At 32.8% G+C, this 9,518-nt stretch overlaps 1 long non-coding RNA gene across 4 annotated transcripts; it reads right to left on the bottom strand.

The window, feature by feature from the left end:
- Nucleotides 1-786: 786 nt before the first annotated feature.
- LOC132033874 (uncharacterized) lies at nucleotides 787-9,468 on the bottom strand. 4 transcript variants are annotated; one of them, XR_009408893.1, is made up of 6 exons: nucleotides 9,366-9,468; nucleotides 8,524-8,795; nucleotides 8,325-8,353; nucleotides 6,139-6,368; nucleotides 2,254-2,314; nucleotides 787-2,080 (listed from the first exon to the last, which is right to left on the bottom strand). It is a non-coding gene; the product is annotated as an uncharacterized LOC132033874 (long non-coding RNA). The 4 variants fall into 4 exon arrangements; XR_009408894.1 differs by lacking the exon at nucleotides 9,366-9,468 and adding an exon at nucleotides 8,931-9,355 and having other exon boundaries at nucleotides 8,524-8,803; XR_009408892.1 differs by lacking the exon at nucleotides 9,366-9,468 and having other exon boundaries at nucleotides 8,524-9,355.
- Between the last annotated feature and the right edge of the window lie 50 nt (nucleotides 9,469-9,518).

The raw sequence follows: 9,518 nt of genomic DNA, 5'->3' as shown, positions 1-9,518 counted from the left end.
AAGTATTGAAAATTATAATAATAAAATAAGAAATATTTTTGGATTTTTCTAATAAAAGATAGGAGGTTGGGATATTTTGAATCGGCAACAATAATAAAATCAAAAGTTTATTACTTATTTCTCTGTTTAAAGAATGATTGTTTATTTCTAATACAATCACTCCACATAACGACAATATGTTAATAGCACCACTCTCGCTTATACTATTAATTTATTGACAATTAATTAGTGACATTAAACAATAATTAATTAATAACACCTCTTTCGATTAGTGTAGTTAACCAATTAAAGTAATGGCTTCAAACAAGAATTATCTTAGTTAAGTGCACTAAGTGAACAAAAGCCTCTTTCGATTAGCTTTTGCTAAATCAATAAACTTATTTGAGTCAATCCCTTCGTGAGAATTAGGACTGAAAGAAATAAGACAAATATTCCTTAAATCAATAAATTTATTTGAGTCAATCCCTCCGTGAGAATTAGGACTGAAAGAAATAAGATAAAGATCATTTAAATCAATAACTTATTCGAGTTAATCCCTCCGCGAGAATTAGGACTAAAAGAAATAAGATAAAGATCATTTAAATCAATAAACTTGTTTAAGTCGTTCTCTTCTCCCGAATAAGAAATAAAATAACAAGATAAAGATTTTTGTAAAGAGATATAATTATATCCAATAATAGATATAATAATACCTTGGTGTATAAAGATGATAAAGAGAAAATCTCAACATAAGAAGATAATAAAATAAAGATATTTATTATAATAGCTTCGTCAAACTTCATCTAGTATCCCAACCAAGGAAACTTACTCCATTATGGAGTAGAAAACTAAATGCAAATAAAGACTAAGAGAATATTTTTTTTCTACAAGAAAGAGCCAAGAGAGACACCAAGACTAGTTCTTGTGTCCTCTTCACTCTTGGATGCAAATAAGATGAAAGATTAGTTTTTTTTCTTCTACAAACATATGCCTATTTATAGAAAAATTCCTAGAAGTCTTGGAGAGACATTGCAAGAGAAATTCAATATAATAATATTTCCTTGATGAGAAATTGGCATGGCAAATTATCATGCAATCTTGAGAAATTGGCATGGCAAATTATCATGCAATCTTGAGAATTTGGCATGATAATTTATCATGAAATTTTGGTGAGAATTTGTCATAACTTTGTTTCTCTTGACTTTGTATAGTCTTTGGTGAAGTTGTCACGGATGCATCCTCCTTTCTTGGCTTTTAGTTTTTGCTTCTTCTCTTTTCCATGTATTCTTTTCCTGCAAGATTTGTTAGAAAAGTGCGAGAATATAATATAAACTAGTTAATCAATCCGCGCTTCGCGCGGTCAAACATTTGTTTGTGTAAATTTAGTTGACAAAGATGGGGGAAAAAGTTATATATATATATATGAAAAAAATTATAATCAAATGTATTTGAAAATATACATCGTGAAGAAGTAAAACAGAAGAAAACAAATACATACATATATATAATGCATTGCTCAGCATTTATAATTTTATAAAGTTCTCAGATAATTCTCTCAATTGGGGAATAGAAGTTACACTTACTTTATAGGGAAAATTTACGTAATATAAATTTTCTCATCTTCGCTTCGTTTTTAAATGTTGAAGTTCATAAATTAGGCATGTATTAAGTTTCTGCAATAAACTGAGTACTACTCTTCATCTTTGATCACCGTTCAAACACTCCTGTTCCATCATTCAACCACCGATAATTCTTTTGCTACAGATATACATAGCCACCGTCTGAAGCCTAACTTATCTTTTACCACAATTTTTGGAAATTTCCCCGGGAAAAATAGGAAAAAACCCGCTTACAAATCCCATATTGATAAGCTTTTAACTGCTACTCCAAAATAAATAAGGAAAAGGGGTGAAAGGTGTCGTTCCAAAATTCTATCAAACACAAAAACGCTTGTCTTATCAATTTCTTGATTCTCGGGTATCATATATAGAGAAACTTACATGATGTGTCACCCAAACGACGATGGTGCTAGAGGTTGACACTGACTGCGGTGGTTTCATCGACTTGCAAGAGTTCGCTGCACACTGCCCTGTTGAAGGCCCTAACAAAATATAAAGGTCATGTCTTTAGATTTCATTTAATTCTTTTTCTTATTATTTTAAAGAAAGAAATAAAGGGTAACAAATTTCAATTTAAGATTAATTAGTAAGAAGTAAAGCGTACATGAAAATTAAAATCAAACTTGGTATCATTCATGTAATGGTAATCAACAACCTTGAAGATTGAAGTGTGACTTCGAGAGGCAAATATTACAAAGCTAATCTCCATTTCAAACCTGAATTAATTGGCGGCAATTTCAATCCGTGAATGCAATGATATATGTATAAAAATTAACATACAAGTGTATATGCGAAGATGTTAAGAAGAGAGTGACATGAAGGAATATGTGTTACCTGAATTTTAAGGAGAGAAGGATAAAATTTGCTTTGACTTAGAAATGAATGTTAAATGGAGCCGTAAGTTAGCAGTTACACGGGAATTAGGAAGCGGGAAATCTGAAATAGCAAACGGACCGGATGCATCGCTTCCTTAGTGAGGCAAAACGGTCCATTGTTTAAATGGGTGTCATTTGGATTAAAAGAATGTTGGGAGAAAAATCGAATAAATGAGGGAAAAGATAAATCTAAATCCTGGCTTAAGAGCGTGCCACGTCAGCGGCCTCATGTCCTGCTTTTATATAGATACTAGGTAAATTGCCCGCGCTACGCGCGATAATAATCACCCCATTAAGCTTAGAAATAACCCTTTTCTAATAATTGAAGTATTAAAAATGACATTAAAAAAAAGATATCAAGATCGTTCTAATATAAATTAGAAGATTTTGACATCGCATATCTTAAGAACCAGTAACTAATGATTACAATATTCTTTGATTTAATTGGCTTCTCATTGTTTTTTCTGGTAAATAACTCTTTTAATTACCAGTAACGCTACGTACATGAAAAAACCACAGCTAGACAATTCCAAAACTGCAACCGGATACTCTTAGCAATTCTACTACAACTGATCTATCAAAAGAAAAAGTTTTAGCTCTGACGACTCCTACTTAATCTGTTCTTCATGGATCCTTTGTAGAAGACCTCCTGAATGACTTTCGTGACTATTCTCCTTGGGTCCATCTGCTTTGGTTGAAAAAACTCTTTCCTCTCAATTCAAAGGTGATAGACACAAGCAACAATAGTAATTAAACAAATTGCCGCACTTGAGCGGTTTCCTCTAGCATGAACTTCAGCCCATCTCAGTGCCTCAGGCCAAGACATAATCCGCTCTGTTAGTCCCTGCAATCAATGTAGCAGTTTACTCCATCCTGTGCAGAAAATTCACATTTCAAAAATAAGTGAGCTATGCTTTCCATTAAGTTGTACACAGTGGGCATTCTCAATCAAGTATCGTTTTCTCTATTTTTGTGTACACGAAATGTGTAAAAATTCAATTTTAGGGCGTACAGATATACTCACTCTAAATAAACTTCATGGTGTGAAGGTTTATTAAAACCACCACCGATTAAAATCAAGGGTAAGTTAAAATAAGATGGTTCCGTTAACAAACAACACAACATACATTTCAACAGATAAAATATTAAACCATGTGAAGTGTAGAATTAAAATAGAAAAGAAAACGATTGAAAGATACAAAAATAGTATTGGTAAAATCTGCAAGGTCTCATGACATAAGAAGGGTATTTTTAAATTCCTGCAGACTTTTCTAGACATGAAACAAAGGTAAATTTTAAAAACTTGAGGAAAACGATAAATGGAGATCATGGCCTAAGAAAGATGCCACATCAACTCTCTTATCGATATAAGATAGATTGATTAACTATTCTTTGTTTTCTCTGAATATTTAAGTAATGTTTCAATTTGACCCAATCAATTGATTTTTTTTATTTAAAGATGCTTCAAATTCAATTTCTGCACAAGTACTATAAAGCTATAAAACTTGCAAAGAGGAATATCATACCAGTTCTTGTTTTCAGCTTACCAATTGCTTTAATCATCAAACATGTCAAATTACTGTAATTACTCGATACTCTTCTCCATCCCTTGCTGCCTTGTCTCCAGTTGGACACCACCCTCATCTCTTTACAGAGAAGAAAATACAACTTCTCTTTTGTATCATGTCACCCTGCAACACTAAACTCAAGTTCAACCATTAACGGGGCAGGAATTACTCTCTTTCTTGAGGACATCCTTGAGAAATCAAGGCTAATGCCCTGAATCATCCTAGTAGTACTCTTACTTACAGAGTTGAGTATCAAACAATTGTTAAAGATACTTAATTCAAGCTTAAACTTGCTAAGACAAATAAAAAATATTGCTACCCACAACTGGTAGCTCCAGTATAAAAAGAAAAAGATACATGTGAATGTTGGCCAAAGAGATCTGTCACCTCAATTCGTCTATGATCAATTTTATATAAATATATAAACATAGATATGAATGGCAACCCCCAAAAAGGTAGCAACACATCATAATCAAGGAAGAGAAAGAGCACTGAGGAAAAAAGTAATGTTACGAGAAAATTGAAATATAGATCTTCTGATAATTATAATGTCGCCAGAAAAAGTCGTTTTTTGATTATTACAGTGTTGGTGGCATGTTAAATGCATAAGTCAATCGCAATTCAAAACGTGAAAGAGTAGAGCAGGAAATAATAATAGAGCACGACAAATTACTAAAAAAGTTGAAAATGTAATATAGGCTAAACTCGAAATTACAAAACTATAATCAGTATTTATAGATATTAATGTCGAACTTTGTAAATGTAGATTTTACAATTGAACGATCACAATTATTCAAGGCAGTTTGTTCCATTTTTATCACAGCTATACAATTGGATTAGGGTGGTAAACTGCTGTGAAAATATGTATATTGAACAAAATTATTTAGTTGGAAGTAGATGAGGGTGTTGAAAATATATACTGAACTTTAAGGGCCTAAAATAATAACCGAGTTGCATCTGTTGAGTGGATTTTGGAGCCATTTTCTGAAGCTGCATCTCTATAGGGCATTTCGTCGAACACTCGATGGGTTTCAAAATAAGCATGCCGCATTGTTTTTTTTTGGGTCAAACCCGGGTTGGCGTATGAACAATATTTCAATTGGATAGATGAAAAGAAGAGAATTGTAGAGAGTAGACTGTGACCCAACACTTTGATTTGTCAGACATTAAATAATAATAAATCAAAGATAACAAAAACAGGGGGGGAAAAAGTTACTCCAGAAAGTTGCAACTATGGGAAGAAGTTCCTCGCAACAGTGCCATATAATATATGGTGTTTCTGGCACTATGATTTAGTTCAGAAATTTTCTAAGAGAGTGGTTAGTGGTGAATAAAACTAAAGCATAGAAGACGGAGATTAGGAGACTGACCTGTATTTTGATAGGAACATATAAACCCTTCAAGAACACAAAAGAGGCAGGAATTTAATACAAAAATACATGAAATTAAAAAAAAAACAATTAACTTGAAGCTTTTTTACCTTCTCATTTTTCTCACAGACCATAAACTTCTTCTCCTCTAGTGATTTCTTCTGTGCCTTTGCTGCTATGGAATTGAAGATCTTGAAGTTTTGGTTTGAAATGGCGCGACAGATGGGCGGAAGTTTTCTCCTCTATTGACTAACTTATGTTTTGTGAAAGTTGGCGACGCAGGGTTTTGTTTGACACAGCGAAAAGTTGCAGATTTTGTTGGGAAACGACTGACCCAAAAAATCCTAAAGATTAACTTGATGAATCGAAGAGAATGGAAGGAAGAACAGGAAGAAAGGGCGTATAAGCAAAAGGAAGTGCCTTTTGAGTTTTGTTGAATTGAAAACAGTAGTGGCGTTTGGGTTTCTATAACTGAAGGCCGAAGAGATTCCTTTTGACTTTTAGTTTACTAAATAATTGTTGTTGTTTTTTTTTTTGTAATTTTAAATGGCAAAAAGCTGAGGAAAAAGATAAATAGGTTTTATGTAATATAAAGCGCGCGTCGGCGGGCGCTTTCGCTTTCTTTTATATATATATATATATATATATATATATATGATATAGATTATTCATGTTTTATTTTTAAAATATTATATTTTTATATTGAAATTACATTAATAATTTATACCTATCAGATTACACTGAGTTTGTTTCAACATTCTTGTCTTGTAACCTCCACATTTCCTCAAAGCTTGGTGGCGGCTGGTCCGACATGAGAAGTAAGAACATGTAAACAGATTTATCAGCATATGCCATTAACCATTACATAGATTATTCTACAGGATGTAGGATACTCCCTCTGTGTCAAAGCACCTCATCATCATCCATTGTCCTCGACGAAAATGGCTTTTCATTTTGCTGCAAGAAAAAGCAGTGATATCAAGACTTCAATGTAAACTCCATAGAAGACATACTACTATTCTTTTGGTGTTCACACTAAAGCTTTGAATCATCCAAGAGTTTTAAAGGCAGAAAATCATCCTACAGTGGATGATTCTTGGAGTCTTACAACTCCTCAATTCAAATAAAAAGTAGAATAGTCTATCAAACACCATGAGTAAAAATATTCAGTATTAATGAACAGCAAACAACACTCCAAATTTCATTGTATCAATAACAAGTACTAATAAATACTGATACGTTACATATTTAATGTGTGGAGGACGATAATAAGCAACAAATTGAAGTTTTGATAGACATATTAAAAAGATGCTTAGGCGTTATGATTCCTTTATAAGAAAGAGAACTAATTTTCTTTGTAAAATTTTGAAAAAAAATTGTCAATAACTTAGTCGCAGCCACATTCCCTAAAATTAGCAGAACTGATTGCTGATAAGTGAGTGGACATATTCATTTAACACTAAAATTCTCCTAATCCCTTAGCACTAACACATTTGGACATCTCAAGAGAGCAACTTATATTATGTAATAAAATGATTGTAAATGATCATTGTAGTTGACTGGTTAGATTCATGGAAAGGAAGCTTGAATATTTCAAGTTTCGATTTAAGATCGAGGCGGATTAGATATAAAACTGTAGACACTTGAAAGAAAAAGCAGCAAATCAGTTCTTCTGCAGTCTTTCCTGCTCCCAAATGAAAAAGATCTTACTGTTTGATTTACATTTTCTCTGTTTGTCAGCAAAGTGAATGCAGGAAATTATGTAGTTTGAAGTCACTATAATAAGGCTTCTAAAATTAAATTCCAGCTACAAAGAATCATACAAATTAAAACTATTCCTACTTCCCATTGTGAAAGAAAGATTCATTAAAAAGGAATTCACATCTAAAGGCAAATATTTCTATACAAAAAAGTAATCAGCAGTCAAAGCAAGTTATTGTCATGGCTGATCACCAACAACGTTGATGCTGGTTGAAAATGTTGGAATCATTATTTTCAAAGGCGTTGAAGCACTTTTACCTGATAATTCTATTGCAAGCAGTTGTACTTGCAAACATTCAATTCTTATCAAGAGAAATATGGCAATAGGTGTCAAATCAAGCTAACAAAGAGCAAACAGCGAAAGCATAACATGCTTTGCGCGAAAAGGACATTAAAGTGGTATATTTTTTAACAAATTATACACCTAAATGATAAGATTACATAATTAGCCTACTTCTAGCTAGCTCGAGTTTTAGATGCTGTTGATCAATCGTTGTCTCTTTGTCTTCTCTTTTCCAGCAATTATTTCATTTGTTCTCTTTTCCAGCAATTCTTTGATCTATGTGCTTCCATTCTTTTGGGTTATGAGTTTTATTCTCTTTTCCTTAATTTGGTTTTCTTTCAAGGTAGACGTGCTATTCTGCTAAATTGAGGAAGGAGATTATTAATTTGTTCTCGGTGTTTTCCCATATAGTACGGCTGTGATGGAATTATTCTTCTTTTCCAGCCGTTTTTATTAGTCTTTTTCTGGTGTTATAAAACATCTGTTAACTTAGTATTTAGGCTACAAAGTCTGAGGCATTGGCTTGAACATTGAACACATTTTTAAAACTCAAACCAGAAACAGGATTAACTTTAAAAAGGACCTAGAAAAGCATATAGCCGCTCAGACTTTGAAAATTCCCTAGGTAATACTATGTGGGGGTGGGAGAATAGACGGGCTAGATGGTATATGCAGATGCTTCAGAGAGCAATTTTTCACATTTATGCTTAGCACTTATTTGTATCATGAGCTGGTGATAATAACATATAAAGTTAAGTGCAAAGTTACGTATGCTGAATGTAAACATAAAGTTGAGCCAAATATAATGTTACCATCTGATGCTTCAAATAGATATAAAAAGTGTAGGAAGTGATTAAATTGATACTCACTAACCTTGCGTAGATCATACCGCAGTGGCCTACAAATTCAAGAACACCATATTAGCAATGAGTGTCCAAAAATTGCAACAACTCATAGCAATTAGGATACAATTATGAGGAAGGAAAAAAAAGGAACGAAAAGTAAAGTTATATCAGCACAACTTATAAAGCATATGAATAACTTAAGTGCTCAAGATCAGTTAAGGACCAGCTGAATAATCTTTCTTTCAGATCGTCATTGTTCCTTAATCTCTTCAGCTCTACGCACCGCAATATCTTCGTTTGAGGACATTCTCTGTTCCAAATATTAGTTAAGCACATAATAAAAACACTTAAAGAGCTTAAACAAAGCATTAATTGGTTGAAGCAAAGGCAATTTAACCCATCAAAACGACAATGATAGAAGGGCTTTGTCACTGAGATGCTTTCAGTGCCCAAAAAAATTGGGATTGACATTCACCAGCCGCTCAAAAAGATCACCTATGAGTCTATTTTGAAGCATGCAAGAGTGAATCAGATCAAATTATTGACATACATGTAAAAATTCAGTAAAAAATCACCAAAACTAACAGCAAACAAACAGTTTTTTCATCAAAGGAAGAGGAAAAACAATACCCAGTAGAATAAAATCAGCAAAACTAATAGCAAACTAACAAATCTTTCATCAAAAGAAGCGGAAAAACAATACCCAACATGCAACAATTAGGAATAAGATCTAAATTAACAAAGAAATTTGTAGAATAAACTCACCAAAACAAATAGCAAAAGTGTAATTTTAACAGAAAAAATGAAAGGAAAAAGAATCTCAGATAATTTGCCCAAAAACCCAGTTAAAGAGAATTGAGAAGCAAGCACAAGGACAGAGGCATTTCCGGAAATTTGCCTAAAACCCAGTCAAATCTGACGATCGCTTTTAAAATCATTTATAATAGTATAGATTTTTATAGTCAAGAAGCTTAAGTAGAACCATAAAAAGAAAATTAGAAAGTACCATAGGACAAGCTTAAGATATAATAACCTACTGGAAATATCAGCAGAAGTAAGTCTCACCTTTGAAGGAATGAAGACCAGAGAAGTGGAAGAAAGTGTTAGAGACCACAGAAATAGTGAAGAAGAAGAAGAGACCACCGGAATTGAAGAAGAAAGAGAACCATTTGGCGAAGCTTATTTTTTTCGTACTTATTTTTTCAACAAATGTTTATT

The sequence above is a fragment of the Lycium ferocissimum genome, chromosome 10, assembly GCF_029784015.1.
Source record: "Lycium ferocissimum isolate CSIRO_LF1 chromosome 10, AGI_CSIRO_Lferr_CH_V1, whole genome shotgun sequence".
NCBI lineage: Eukaryota > Viridiplantae > Streptophyta > Magnoliopsida > Solanales > Solanaceae > Lycium > Lycium ferocissimum.
This window is presented reverse-complemented; position numbering and strand designations above follow the sequence as displayed.